This window comes from Scyliorhinus torazame, unplaced genomic scaffold (genome assembly GCF_047496885.1).
Source record: "Scyliorhinus torazame isolate Kashiwa2021f unplaced genomic scaffold, sScyTor2.1 scaffold_489, whole genome shotgun sequence".
NCBI lineage: Eukaryota > Metazoa > Chordata > Chondrichthyes > Carcharhiniformes > Scyliorhinidae > Scyliorhinus > Scyliorhinus torazame.
In genome coordinates, this window is record NW_027308216.1 from 56,521 (window position 1) to 68,525 (window position 12,005).

General features: G+C 49.1%; 1 protein-coding gene across 1 annotated transcript in view; it reads left to right on the forward strand.

The window, feature by feature from the left end:
* Window positions 1-12,005, forward strand: part of LOC140406353 (cadherin-18-like) — a gene marked incomplete at its 5' end in the record, with an annotated part of 140,865 nt that overhangs the window by 49,239 nt on the left and 79,621 nt on the right. The gene's annotated exons all lie outside the window — the stretch shown is intronic.

A 12,005-nucleotide genomic window follows, 5' to 3' on the forward strand; every position in this document is an offset into this window, starting at 1 on the left:
CAATGCGGTGATGGAGAGTGATGCAGAGTGATGCAGTGATGGAGGGTGATGTAGTGATGGAGAGTGGTGCGATGATGCAGTGCTGGAGAGTGATGCAGTGATGGAAAGTGATGCAGTGGTGGAGTGTGATGCAGCAATGGAGAGTGATGCAGTGATGGAGAATGATGCAGTGATGGAGAGTGATGCAGTGATGGAGAATGATGCATGATTGAGAGTGATGCATTGCTGGACTGTGGTGGAGAATGATGCAGTGATGGAGAATGATGCTTGCTGGAGGGTGATGTTGTAACGGAGTGTGATGCAGTGACAGTGATGCAGTGTTGGAGAGTGATGCAGTGTTGGAAAGTGATGCAGTGATGGATAGTGATGCAGTGATGGAGAGTGATGCAGTGTTGGAGAGTGATGGAGTGATGGAGAGTGATGCAGTGATGGAGAGTGATGCAGTGACAGAGAGTGATGCAGTGATGGAGAGTGATGCAGTGATGGAGACTGACGCAGTGATGGAGAGTGATGCAGTGATGGAGAATGATGCAGTGATGGAGAGTGATGCAGTGATGGAGAGTGATGCTGTGATGGAGAGTGATGCATGATGGAGAGTGTTGCAGTGATGGAGAATGATGCAGTGACAGAGAGTGATGCAGTGATGGAGAGTGATGCAGTGATGGAGAATGATGCAGTGACAGAGAGTGATGCAATGATGGAGAGTGATGCAGTGATGCGGTGATGGAGAGTGGTGCAGTGATGGAGAGTGATGCAGTGACAGAGAGTGATGCAGTGATGGAGAATGATGCAGTGATGGAGAGTGATGCAGTGATGCAGTGATGCAGAGTGATGCAGTGATGGAGAGTGATGCAGTGATGCAGTGATGGAGGGTGACGCAGTGATGGAGAGTTTTGCAGTGATGCAGTGATGGAGAATGATGCAGTGACAGAGAGTGATGCAGTGATGGAGAGTGATGCAGTGATGTAGTGATGGAGAGTGATGCAGTGATGGAGAGCGATGCAGTGATAGAGAGCGATGCAGTGATGGAGAGCGATGCAGTGATGAAGAGTGATGCAGTGACGGAGAGTGCTGCAGTGATGTAGAGTGATGCAGTGATGGAGAATGAAGCAATGACCGAGAGTGATGCAGTGATGGAGAGTGATGCAGTCATGCAGTGATGGAGAGTGTTGCAGTGTTGGTGAGTGATGCAGTTAATGGAGAGTGATTCAGTGTTGCAGTGATGGAGAGTGATGCAATGATGGAGAGTGATGCAGTGATAGAGAGCGATGCGGTGATGTAGAGTGATGCAGCGTGATGCAGTGATGGAGGGTGATGCAGTGGTGGAGTGTGATGCAGCAATGGAGAGTGATGCAGTGATGGAGAATGATGCAGTGATGGAGAGTGATGCAGTGATGGAGAATGATGCATGATTGAGAGTGATGCATTGGTGGACTGTGATGCAGTGATGGAGAATGATGCTTGCTGGAGGGTGATGTTGTAACGGAGTGTGATGCAGTGACAGTGATGCAGTGATGGAGAGTGATGCAGTGATGGAGAATGATGCAGTGACAGAGAGTGATGCAATGATGGAGAGTGATGCAGTGATGCGGTGATGGAGAGTGGTGCAGTGATGGAGAGTGATGCAGTGACAGAGAGTGATGCAGTGACAGAGAGTGATGCAGTGATGGAGAATGATGCAGTGATGGAGAGTGATGCAGTGATGGAAAGTGATGCAGTGATGCAATGATGGAGAGTGACGCAGTGATGGAGAGTTTTGCAGTGATGCATTGATGGAGAATGATGCAGTGACAGTGAGTGAAGCAGTGATGGCGAGTGATGCAGTGATGTATTGATGGAGAGTGATGCAGTGATGGAGAGCAATGCAGTGATAGAGAGCGATGCAGTGATGGAGAGTGATGCAGTGACGGAAAGTGATGCAGTGATGTAGAGTGATGCAGTGATGGAGAATGAAGCAATGACCGAGAGTGATGCAGTGATGGAGAGTGATGCAGTCATGCAGTGATGGAGAGTGATGCAGTGTTGGGGAGTGATGCAGTTGATGGAGAGTGATTCAGTGTTGCAGTGATGGAGAGTGATGCAATGATGGAGAGTGATGCAGTGATAGAGAGCGATGTGGTGATGGGGAGTGATGCAGAGTGATGCAGTGATGGAGGGTGATGCAATGATGGAGAGTGGTGCAGTGATGGAGAGTGATGCAGTGATGGAGTGTGATGCAGTGATAGAGAGTGATGGGGTGATGGAGAGTGATGCACTGATGGAGAGTGATGCAGTGATGGAGAGTGATGCAGTGATGGAGAATGATGCATGATTGAGAGTGATGCATTGGTGGAGTGTGATGCAGTGATGGAGAGTGATGGAGAGACGTAGAGTGATGCAGTGACAGAGAGTGATGCAGTGATGGAGAGTGATGCAGTGATGGAGAGTGATGCAGTGATGGAGACTGATGCAGTGATGGATAGCGATGCAGTGTCGGAGAGTGATGCAGTGATGCAGAGTGAAGCAGTGACAGAGAGTGATGCAGTGATGGAGAAGGATGCAGTGATGGAGAGTGAAGCAGTGATGGAGAGTGATGCAGTGATGGAGAGTGATGCAGTGATAGAGAGCGATGCGGTGATGGAGAGTGATGCAGAGTGATGCAGTGATGGAGCGTGATGCAGTGATGGAGAGTGGTGCTATGATGCAGTGCTGGAGAGTGATGCAGTGATGGAAAGTGATGCAGTGGTGGAGTGTGATGCAGCAATGGAGAGTGATGCAGTGATGGAGAATGATGCAGTGATGGAGAGTGATGCAGTGATGGAGAATGATGCATGATTGAGAGTGATGCATTGGTGGACTGTGATGCAGTGATGGAGAATGATGCTTGCTGGAGGGTGATGTTGTAACGGAGTGTGATGCAGTGACAGTGATGCAGTGTTGGAGAGTGATGCAGTGTTGGAGAGCGATGCAGTGATGGAGAGTGATGCAGTGATGGAGAGTGATGCATGATGGAGAGTGATGCAGTGATGCAGTGATGGAGAGTGATACAGTGACGGAGAGTGATGCAGTGATGGAGAGTGATGCAGTGACGGAGAGTGGTGCAGTGTTGGAGATTGATGCAGTGATGGAGAGCAATGAGGTGACGGAGAGTGATGCAGTGATGCAGAGTGATGCAGTGACAGAGAGTGAAGCAATGATGGAGACTGATGCAGTGATGGAGAGTGATGCAGTGATGGAGAGTGATGCAGTGATGAGAGCGATGCAGTGCTAGAGAGAGATGCAGTGATGGAGAGTGATGCAGTGATGGAGAGTGATGCAGTGATGGAGAATGATGCATGATTGAGAGTGATACATTGGTGGAGTGTGATCCAGTGATGCAGTGATGGAGAATGATGCAGTGACAGAGAGTGATTCAGTGATGGAGAGTGATGCAGTGATGGAAAGTGATGCAGGGATGGAGAATGATGCAGTGACAGAGAGTGATGCAGTGATGGAGAGTGATGCAGTGATGGAGAGTGACGCGTGATGGAGAGTGATGCATGATGGAGAGTTTTTCATGATGGAGAATGATGCAGTGACATAGAGTGATGCAGTGATGGAGAATGATGCAGTGACAGAGAGTGATGCAGTGATGGAGAGTGATGCAGTGATGCAGTGATGGAGAGTGGTGCAGTGATGGAGAATGATGCAGTGACAGAGAGTGATGCAGTGATGGAGAGTGATGCAGTGATGCGGTGATGGAGAGTGATGCAGTGATGGAGAGTGATGCAGTGATGGAGAGTGATGCAGTGACAGAGAGTGATGCAGTGATGGAGAGTGATGCAGTGATGCGGTGATGGAGAGTGATGCAGTGCTGGAGAGTGATGCAGTGACAGACAGTGCTGCAGTGATGGAGAATTATGCAGTGTTGGAGAATGATGCAGTGATGGAGAGTGATGCAGTGATGCAGAGTGATGCAGTGATGGAGAGTGATACAGTGATGGAGAGTGATGCAGTGATGGAGAGTGATGCAGTGATGGAGTGTGATGCAGTGATGGAGAGTGATGCAGTGATGGAGAGTGATGCAGTGATGGAGAGTGATGCAGTGATGGAGAGTGATGCAGTGATGGAGAATGATGCATGATTGAGAGTGATGCATTGGTGGAGTGTGATGCAGTGATGGAGAGTGATGGAGTGATGGAGAGTGATGCAGTGATGGAGAGTGATGCAGTGACAGAGAGTGATGCAGTGATGGAGAGTGATGCAGTGATGCAGTGATGGAGACTGACGCAGTGATGGAGAGTGATGCAGTGATGGAGAATGATGCAGTGATGGAGAGTGATGCAGTAATGGATAGTGTTGCAGTGATGGAGAATGATGCAGTGACAGAGAGTGATGCAGTGATGGAGAGTGATGCAGTGATGGAGAATGATGCAGTGACAGAGAGTGATGCAATGATGGAGAGTGATGCAGTAATGCGGTGATGGAGAGTAGTGCAGTGATGGAGAATGATGCAGTGATGGAGAGTGATGCAGTGATGGAGAATGATGCAGTGACAGAGAGTGATGCAGTGATGGAGAGTGATGCAGTGATGTAGTGAGGGAAAGTGATGCAGTGATGGAGAGCGATGCAGTGATAGAGAGCGATGCAGTGATGGAGAGTGATGCAGTGATGGAGAGTGATGCAGTGACGGAGAGTGATGCAGTGATGTAGAGTGATGCAGTGATGGAGAGTGAAGCAATGACCGAGAGTGATGCAGTGATGGAGAGTGATGCAGTCATGCAGTGATGGAGAGTGATGCAGTGTTGGGGAGTGATGCAGTTATTGGAGAGTGATTCAGTGTTGCGCTGATGGGGATTGATGCAATGATGGAGAGTGATGCAGTGAAGGAGAAGGATGCAGTGATGGAGAGTGAAGCAGTGATGGAGAGTGATGCAGTGATGGAGAGTGATGCAAAGTGATGCAGTGATGGAGGGTGATGTAGTGATGGAGAGTGGTGCGATGATGCAGTGCTGGAGAGTGATGCAGTGATGGAAAGTGATGCAGTGGTGGAGTGTGATGCAGCAATGGAGAGTGATGCAGTGATGGAGAATGATGCAGTGATGGAGAGTGATGCAGTGATGGAGAATGATGCAGTGATGGAGAATGATGCTTGCTGGAGGGTGATGTTGTAACGGAGTGTGATGCAGTGACAGTGATGCAGTGTTGGAGAGTGATGCAGTGTTGGAAAGTGATGCAGTGGTGGAGAATGATGCTTGCTGGAGGGTGATGTTGTAACGGAGTGTGATGCAGTGACAGTGATGCAGTGTTGGAGAGTGATGCAGTGTTGGAAAGTGATGCAATGATGGATAGTGATGCAGTGATGGAGAGTGATGCAGTGTTGGAGAGTGATGGAGTGATGGAGAGTGATGCAGTGATGGAGAGTGATGCAGTGACAGAGAGTGATGCAGTGATGGAGAGTGATGCAGTGATGGAGACTGACGCAGTGATGGAGACTGACGCAGTGATGGAGAGTGATGCAGTGATGGAGAATGATGCAGTGATGGAGAGTGATGCAGTGATGGAGAGTGATGCATGATGGAGAGTGTTGCAGTGATGGAGAATGATGCAGTGACAGAGAATGATGCAGTGATGGAGAGTGATGCAGTGATGGAGAATGATGCAGTGACAGAGAGTGATGCAATGATGGAGAGTGATGCAGTGATGCGGTGAAGGAGAGTGGTGCAGTGATGGAGAGTGATGCAGTGACAGAGAGTGATGCAGTGATGGAGAATGATGCAGTGATGGAGAGTGATGCAGTGATGCAGTGATGCAGAGTGATGCAGTGATGGAGAGTGATGCAGTGATGCAGTGATGGAGGGTGACGCAGTGATGGAGAGTTTTGCAGTGATGCAGTGATGGAGAATGATGCAGTGACAGAGAGTGATGCAGTGATGGAGAGTGATGCAGTGATGTAGTGATGGAGAGTGATGCAGTGATGGAGAGCGATGCAGTGATAGAGAGTGATGCAGTGATGGAGAGCGATGCAGTGATGGAGAGTGATGCAGTGACGGAGAGTGATGCAGTGATGTAGAGTGATGCAGTGATGGAGAATGATGCAGTGATGGAGAGTGATGCAGTGATGGAGAATGATGCATGATTGAGAGTGATGCATTGGTGGACTGTGATGCAGTGATGGAGAATGATGCTTGCTGGAGGGTGATGTTGTAACGGAGTGTGATGCAGTGACAGTGATGCAGTGTTGGAGAGTGATGCAGTGTTGGAGAGCGATGCAGTGATGGAGAGTGATGCAGTGATGGAGAGTGATGCATGATGGAGAGTGATGCAGTGATGCAGTGATGGAGAGTGATACAGTGGCGGAGAGTGATGCAGTGATGGAGAGTGATGCAGTGACGGAGAGTGATGCAGTGTTGGAGATTGATGCAGTGATGGAGAGCAATGAGGTGACGGAGAGTGATGCAGTGATGCAGAGTGATGCAGTGACAGAGAGTGAAGCAATGATGGAGACTGATGCAGTGATGGAGAGTGATGCAGTGATGGAGAGTGATGCAGTGATGGAGAGTGATGCAGTGATGGAGAGTGATGCAGTGCTAGAGAGAGATGCAGTGATGGAGAGTGATGCAGTGATGGAGAGTGATGCAGTGATGGAGAATAATGCATGATTGACAGTGATACATTGGTGGAGTGTGATCCAGTGATGCAGTGATGGAGAATGATGCAGTGACAGAGAGTGATTCAGTGATGGAGAGTGATGCAGTGATGGAAAGTGATGCAGGGATGGAGAATGATGCAGTGACAGAGTGTGATGCAGTGATGGAGAGTGATGCAGTGATGGAGAGTGACGCGTGATGGAGAGTGATGCATGATGGAGAGTTTTTCATGATGGAGAATGATGCAGTGACATAGAGTGATGCAGTGATGGAGAGTGATGCAGTGATGGAGAATGATGCAGTGACAGAGAGTGATGCAGTGATGGAGAGTGATGCAGTGATGCGGTGATGGAGAGTGATGCAGTGATGGAGAGTGATGCAGTGACAGACAGTGCTGCAGTGATGGAGAATTATGCAGTGTTGGAGAATGATGCAGTGATGGAGAGTGATGCAGTGATGCAGAGTGATGCAGTGATGGAGAGTGATACAGTGATGGAGAGTGATGCAGTGATGGAGAGTGATGCAGTGATGGAGTGTGATGCAGTGATGGAGAGTGATGCAGTGATGGAGAGTGATGCAGTGATGGAGAGTGATGCAGTGATGGAGAGTGATGCAGTGATGGAGAATGATGCATGATTGAGAGTGATGCATTGGTGGAGTGTGATGCAGTGATGGAGAGTGATGGAGTGATGGAGAGTGATGCAGTGATGGAGAGTGATGCAGTAATGGAGAATGATGCAGTGACAGAGAGTGATGCAGTGATGGAGAGTGATGCAGTGATGCAGTGATGGAGACTGACGCAGTGATGGAGAGTGATGCAGTGATGGAGAATGATGCAGTGATGGAGAGTGATGCAGTAATGGATAGTGTTGCAGTGATGGAGAATGATGCAGTGACAGAGAGTGATGCAGTGATGGAGAGTGATGCAGTGATGGAGAATGATGCAGTGACAGAGAGTGATGCAATGATGGAGAGTGATGCAGTAATGCGGTGATGGAGAGTAGTGCAGTGATGGAGAATGATGCAGTGATGGAGAGTGATGCAGTGATGCAGTGATGGAGAATGATGCAGTGACAGAGAGTGATGCAGTGATGGAGAGTGATGCAGTGATGTAGTGAGGGAAAGTGATGCAGTGATGGAGAGCGATGCAGTGATAGAGAGCGATGCAGTGATGGAGAGTGATGCAGTGATGGAGAGTGATGCAGTGACGGAGAGTGATGCAGTGATGTAGTGAGGGAAAGTGATGCAGTGATGTACAGTGATGCAGTGATGGAGAATGAAGCAATGACCGAGAGTGATGCAGTGATGGAGAGTGATGCAGTCATGCAGTGATGGAGAGTGATGCAGTGTTGGGGAGTGATGCAGTTATTGGAGAGTGATTCAGTGTTGCGCTGATGGGGAGTGATGCAATGATGGAGAGTGATGCAGTGAAGGAGAAGGATGCAGTGATGGAGAGTGAAGCAGTGATGGAGAGTGATGCAGTGATAGAGAGTGATGCGGTGATGGCGAGTGATGCAGAGTGATGCAGTGATGGAGGGTGATGCAGTGATGGAGAGTGGTGCGATGATGCAGTGCTGGAGAGTGATGCAGTGATGGAAAGTGATGCAGTGGTGGAGTGTGATGCAGCAATAGAGAGTGATGCAGTGATGGAGAATGATGCAGTGATGGAGAGTGATGCAGTGATGGAGAATGATGCATGATTGAGAGTGATGCATTGGTGGACTGCGATGCAGTGGTGGAGAATGATGCAGTGATGGAGAATGATGCTTGCTGGAGGGTGATGTTGTAACGGAGTGCGATGCAGTGACAGTGATGCAGTGTTGGAGAGTGATGCAGTGTTGGAAAGTGATGCAGTGATGGATAGTGATGCAGTGATGGAGAGTGATGCAGTGTTGGAGAGTGATGGAGTGATGGAGAGTGATGCAGTGATGGAGAGTGATGCAGTGACAGAGGGTGATGCAGGGATGGAGAGTGATGCAGTGATGGAGACTGACGCAGTGATGGAGAGTGATGCAGTGATGGAGAATGATGCAGTGATGGAGAGTGATGCAGTGATGGAGAGTGATGCAGTGATGGAGAGTGATGCATGATGGAGAGTGTTGCAGTGATGGAGAATGATGCAGTGACAGAGCGTGATGCAGTGATGGAGAGTGATGCAGTGATGGAGAATGATGCAGTGACAGAGAGTGATGCAATAATGGAGAGTGATGCAGTGATGCGGTGATGGAGAGTGGTGCAGTGATGGAGAGTGATGCAGTGACAGAGAGTGATGCAGTGATGGAGAATGATGCAGTGATGGAGAGTGATGCAGTGATGCAGTGATGCAGAGTGATGCAGTGATGGAGAGTGATGCAGTGATGCAGTGATGGAGGGTGACGCAGTGATGGAGAGTTTTGCAGTGATGCAGTGATGGAGAATGATGCAGTGACAGAGAGTGATGCAGTGATGGAGAGTGATGCAGTGATGTAGTGATGGAGAGTGATGCAGTGATGGAGAGCAATGCACTGATAGAGAGCGATGCAGTGATGGAGAGTGATGCAGTGATGGAGAGTGATGCAGTGACGGAGAGTGATGCAGTGATGTAGAGTGATGCAGTGATGGAGAATGAAGCAATGACCGAGAGTGATGCAGTGATGGAGAGTGATGCAGTCATGCAGTGATGGAGAGTGATGCAGTGTTGGTGAGTGATGCAGTTAATGGAGAGTGATTCAGTGTTGCAGTGATGGAGAGTGATGCAATGATGGAGAGTGATGCAGTGATAGAGAGCGATGCGGTGATGGAGAGTGATGCAGTGATGGAGTGTGATGCAGTGATGGAGTGTGATGCAGCGATGGAGTGTGATGGAGTGATGGAGAGTGATGAACTGATGGAGAGTGATGCAGTGATGGAGAGTGATGCAGTGATGGAGAATGATGCATGATTGAGAGTGATGCATTGGTGGAGTGTGATGCTGTGATGGAGAGTGATTGAGTGATGGAGAGTGATGCAGTGATGGAGAGTGATGCAGTGACAGAGAGTGATGCAGTGATGGAGAGTGATGCAGTGATGGAGAGCGATGCAGTGTCGGAGAGTGATGCAGTGATGCAGAGTGAAGCAGTGACGGAGAGTGATGCAGTGAAGGAGAAGGATGCAGTGATGGAGAGTGTTGCAGTGATGGAGAATGATGCACTGACAGAGCGTGATGCAGTGATGGAGAGTGATGCAGTGATGGAGAATGATGCAGTGACAGAGAGGGATGCAATAATGGAGAGTGATGCAGTGATGCGGTGATGGAGAGTGGTGCAGTGATGGAGAGTGATGCAGTGACAGAGAGTGATGCAGTGATGGAGAATGATGCAGTGATGGAGAGTGATGCAGTGATGCAGTGATGCAGAGTGATGCAGTGATGGAGAGTGATGCAGTGATGGAGGGTGACGCAGTGATGGAGAGTTTTGCAGTGATGCAGTGATGGAGAATGATGCAGTGACAGAGAGTGATGCAGTGATGGAGAGTGATGCAGTGATGTAGTGATGGAGAGTGATGCAGTGATGGAGAGCGATGCACTGATAGAGAGCGATGCAGTGATGGAGAGCGATGCAGTGATGGAGAGTGATGCAGTGACGGAGAGTGATGCAGTGATGTAGAGTGATGCAGTGATGGAGAATGAAGCAATGACCGAGAGTAATGCAGTGAAGGAGAGTGATGCAGTCATGCAGTGATGGAGAGTGATGCAGTGTTGGTGAGTGATTCAGTTAATGGAGAGTGATTCAGTGTTGCAGTGATGGAGAGTGATGCAATGATGGAGAGTGATGCAGTGATAGAGAGCGATGCGGTGATGGAGAGTGATGCAGAGTGATGCAGTGATGGAGGGTGATGCAGTGATGGAGAGTGGTGCAGTGATGGAGAGTGATGCAGTGATGGAGTGTGATGCAGTGATGGAGAGTGATGGAGTGATGGAGAGTGATGAACTGATGGAGAGTGATGCAGTGATGGAGAGTGATGCAGTGATGGAGAATGATGCATGATTGAGAGTGATGCATTGGTGGAGTGTGATGCTGTGATGGAGAGTGATGGAGTGATGGAGAGTGATGCAGTGATGGAGAGTGATGCAGTGACAGAGAGTGATGCAGTGATGGAGAGTGATGCAGTGATGGAGAGCGATGCAGTGTCGGAGAGTGATGCAGTGATGCAGAGTGAAGCAGTGACAGAGAGTGATGCAGTGATGGAGAAGGATGCAGTGATGGAGAGTGAAGCAGTGATGGAGAGTGATGCAGTGATAGAGAGTGATGCGGTGATGGAGAGTGATGCAGTGTGATGCAGTGATGGAGGGTGATGCAGTGATGGAGAGTGGTGCTATGATGCAGTGCTGGAGAGTGATGCAGTGATGGAAAGTGATGCAGTTGTGGAGTGTGATGCAGCAATGGAGAGTGATGCAGTGATGGAGAATGATGCAGTGATGGAGAGTGATGCAGTGATGGAGAATGATGCATGATTGAGAGTGATGCATGGGTGGACTGTGATGCAGTGATGGAGAATGATGCAGTGATGGAGAATGATGCTTGCTGGAGGGTGATGTTGTAACGGAGTGTGATGCAGTGACAGTGATGCAGTGTTGGAGAGTGATGCAGTGTTGGTAAGTGATGCAGTGATGGAGAGTGATGCAGTGATGGAGAGTGATGCTGTGTTGGGGAGTGATGCAGTGATGGAGAGTGATGCAGTGATGGAGAGTGACGCAGTGATGGAGAATGATGCTTGCTGGAGGGTGATGTTGTAACGGAGTGTGATGCAGTGACAGTGATGCAGTGTTGGAGAGTGATGCAGTGTTGGAGAGTGATGCAGTGATGGAGAGTGATGCAGTGATGGAGAGTGATGCATGATGGAGAGTGATGCAGTGATGCAGTGATGGAGAGTGATACAGTGACGGAGAGTGATGCAGTGACAGAGAGTGAAGCAATGATGGAGACTGATGCAGTGATGGAGAGTGATGCAGTGATGGAGTGTGAAGCAGTGATGGAGAGCGATGCAGTCCTAGAGAGAGATGCAGTGATGGAGAGTGATGCAGTGATGGAGAATGATGCATGATTAAGAGTGATGCATTGGTGGAGTGTGATCCAGTGATGCAGTGATGGAGAATGATGCAGTGATGGAGAGTAATGCAGTGATGGAGAGTGATGCAGTAACAGAGAGTGATGCAGTGATGGAGAGTGATGCAGTGATGGAGAGTGATGCAGTAACAGAGAGTGATGCAGTGATGGAGAGTGATGCAGTGATGTAGTGATGGAGAGTGATGCAGTGATGGAGAGCGATGCAGTGATAGAGAGCGATGCAGTGATGGAGATTGATGCAGTGACGGAGAGTGATGCAGTGATGTAGAGTGATGCAGTGATGGAGAATGAAGCAATGACCGAGAGTGATGCA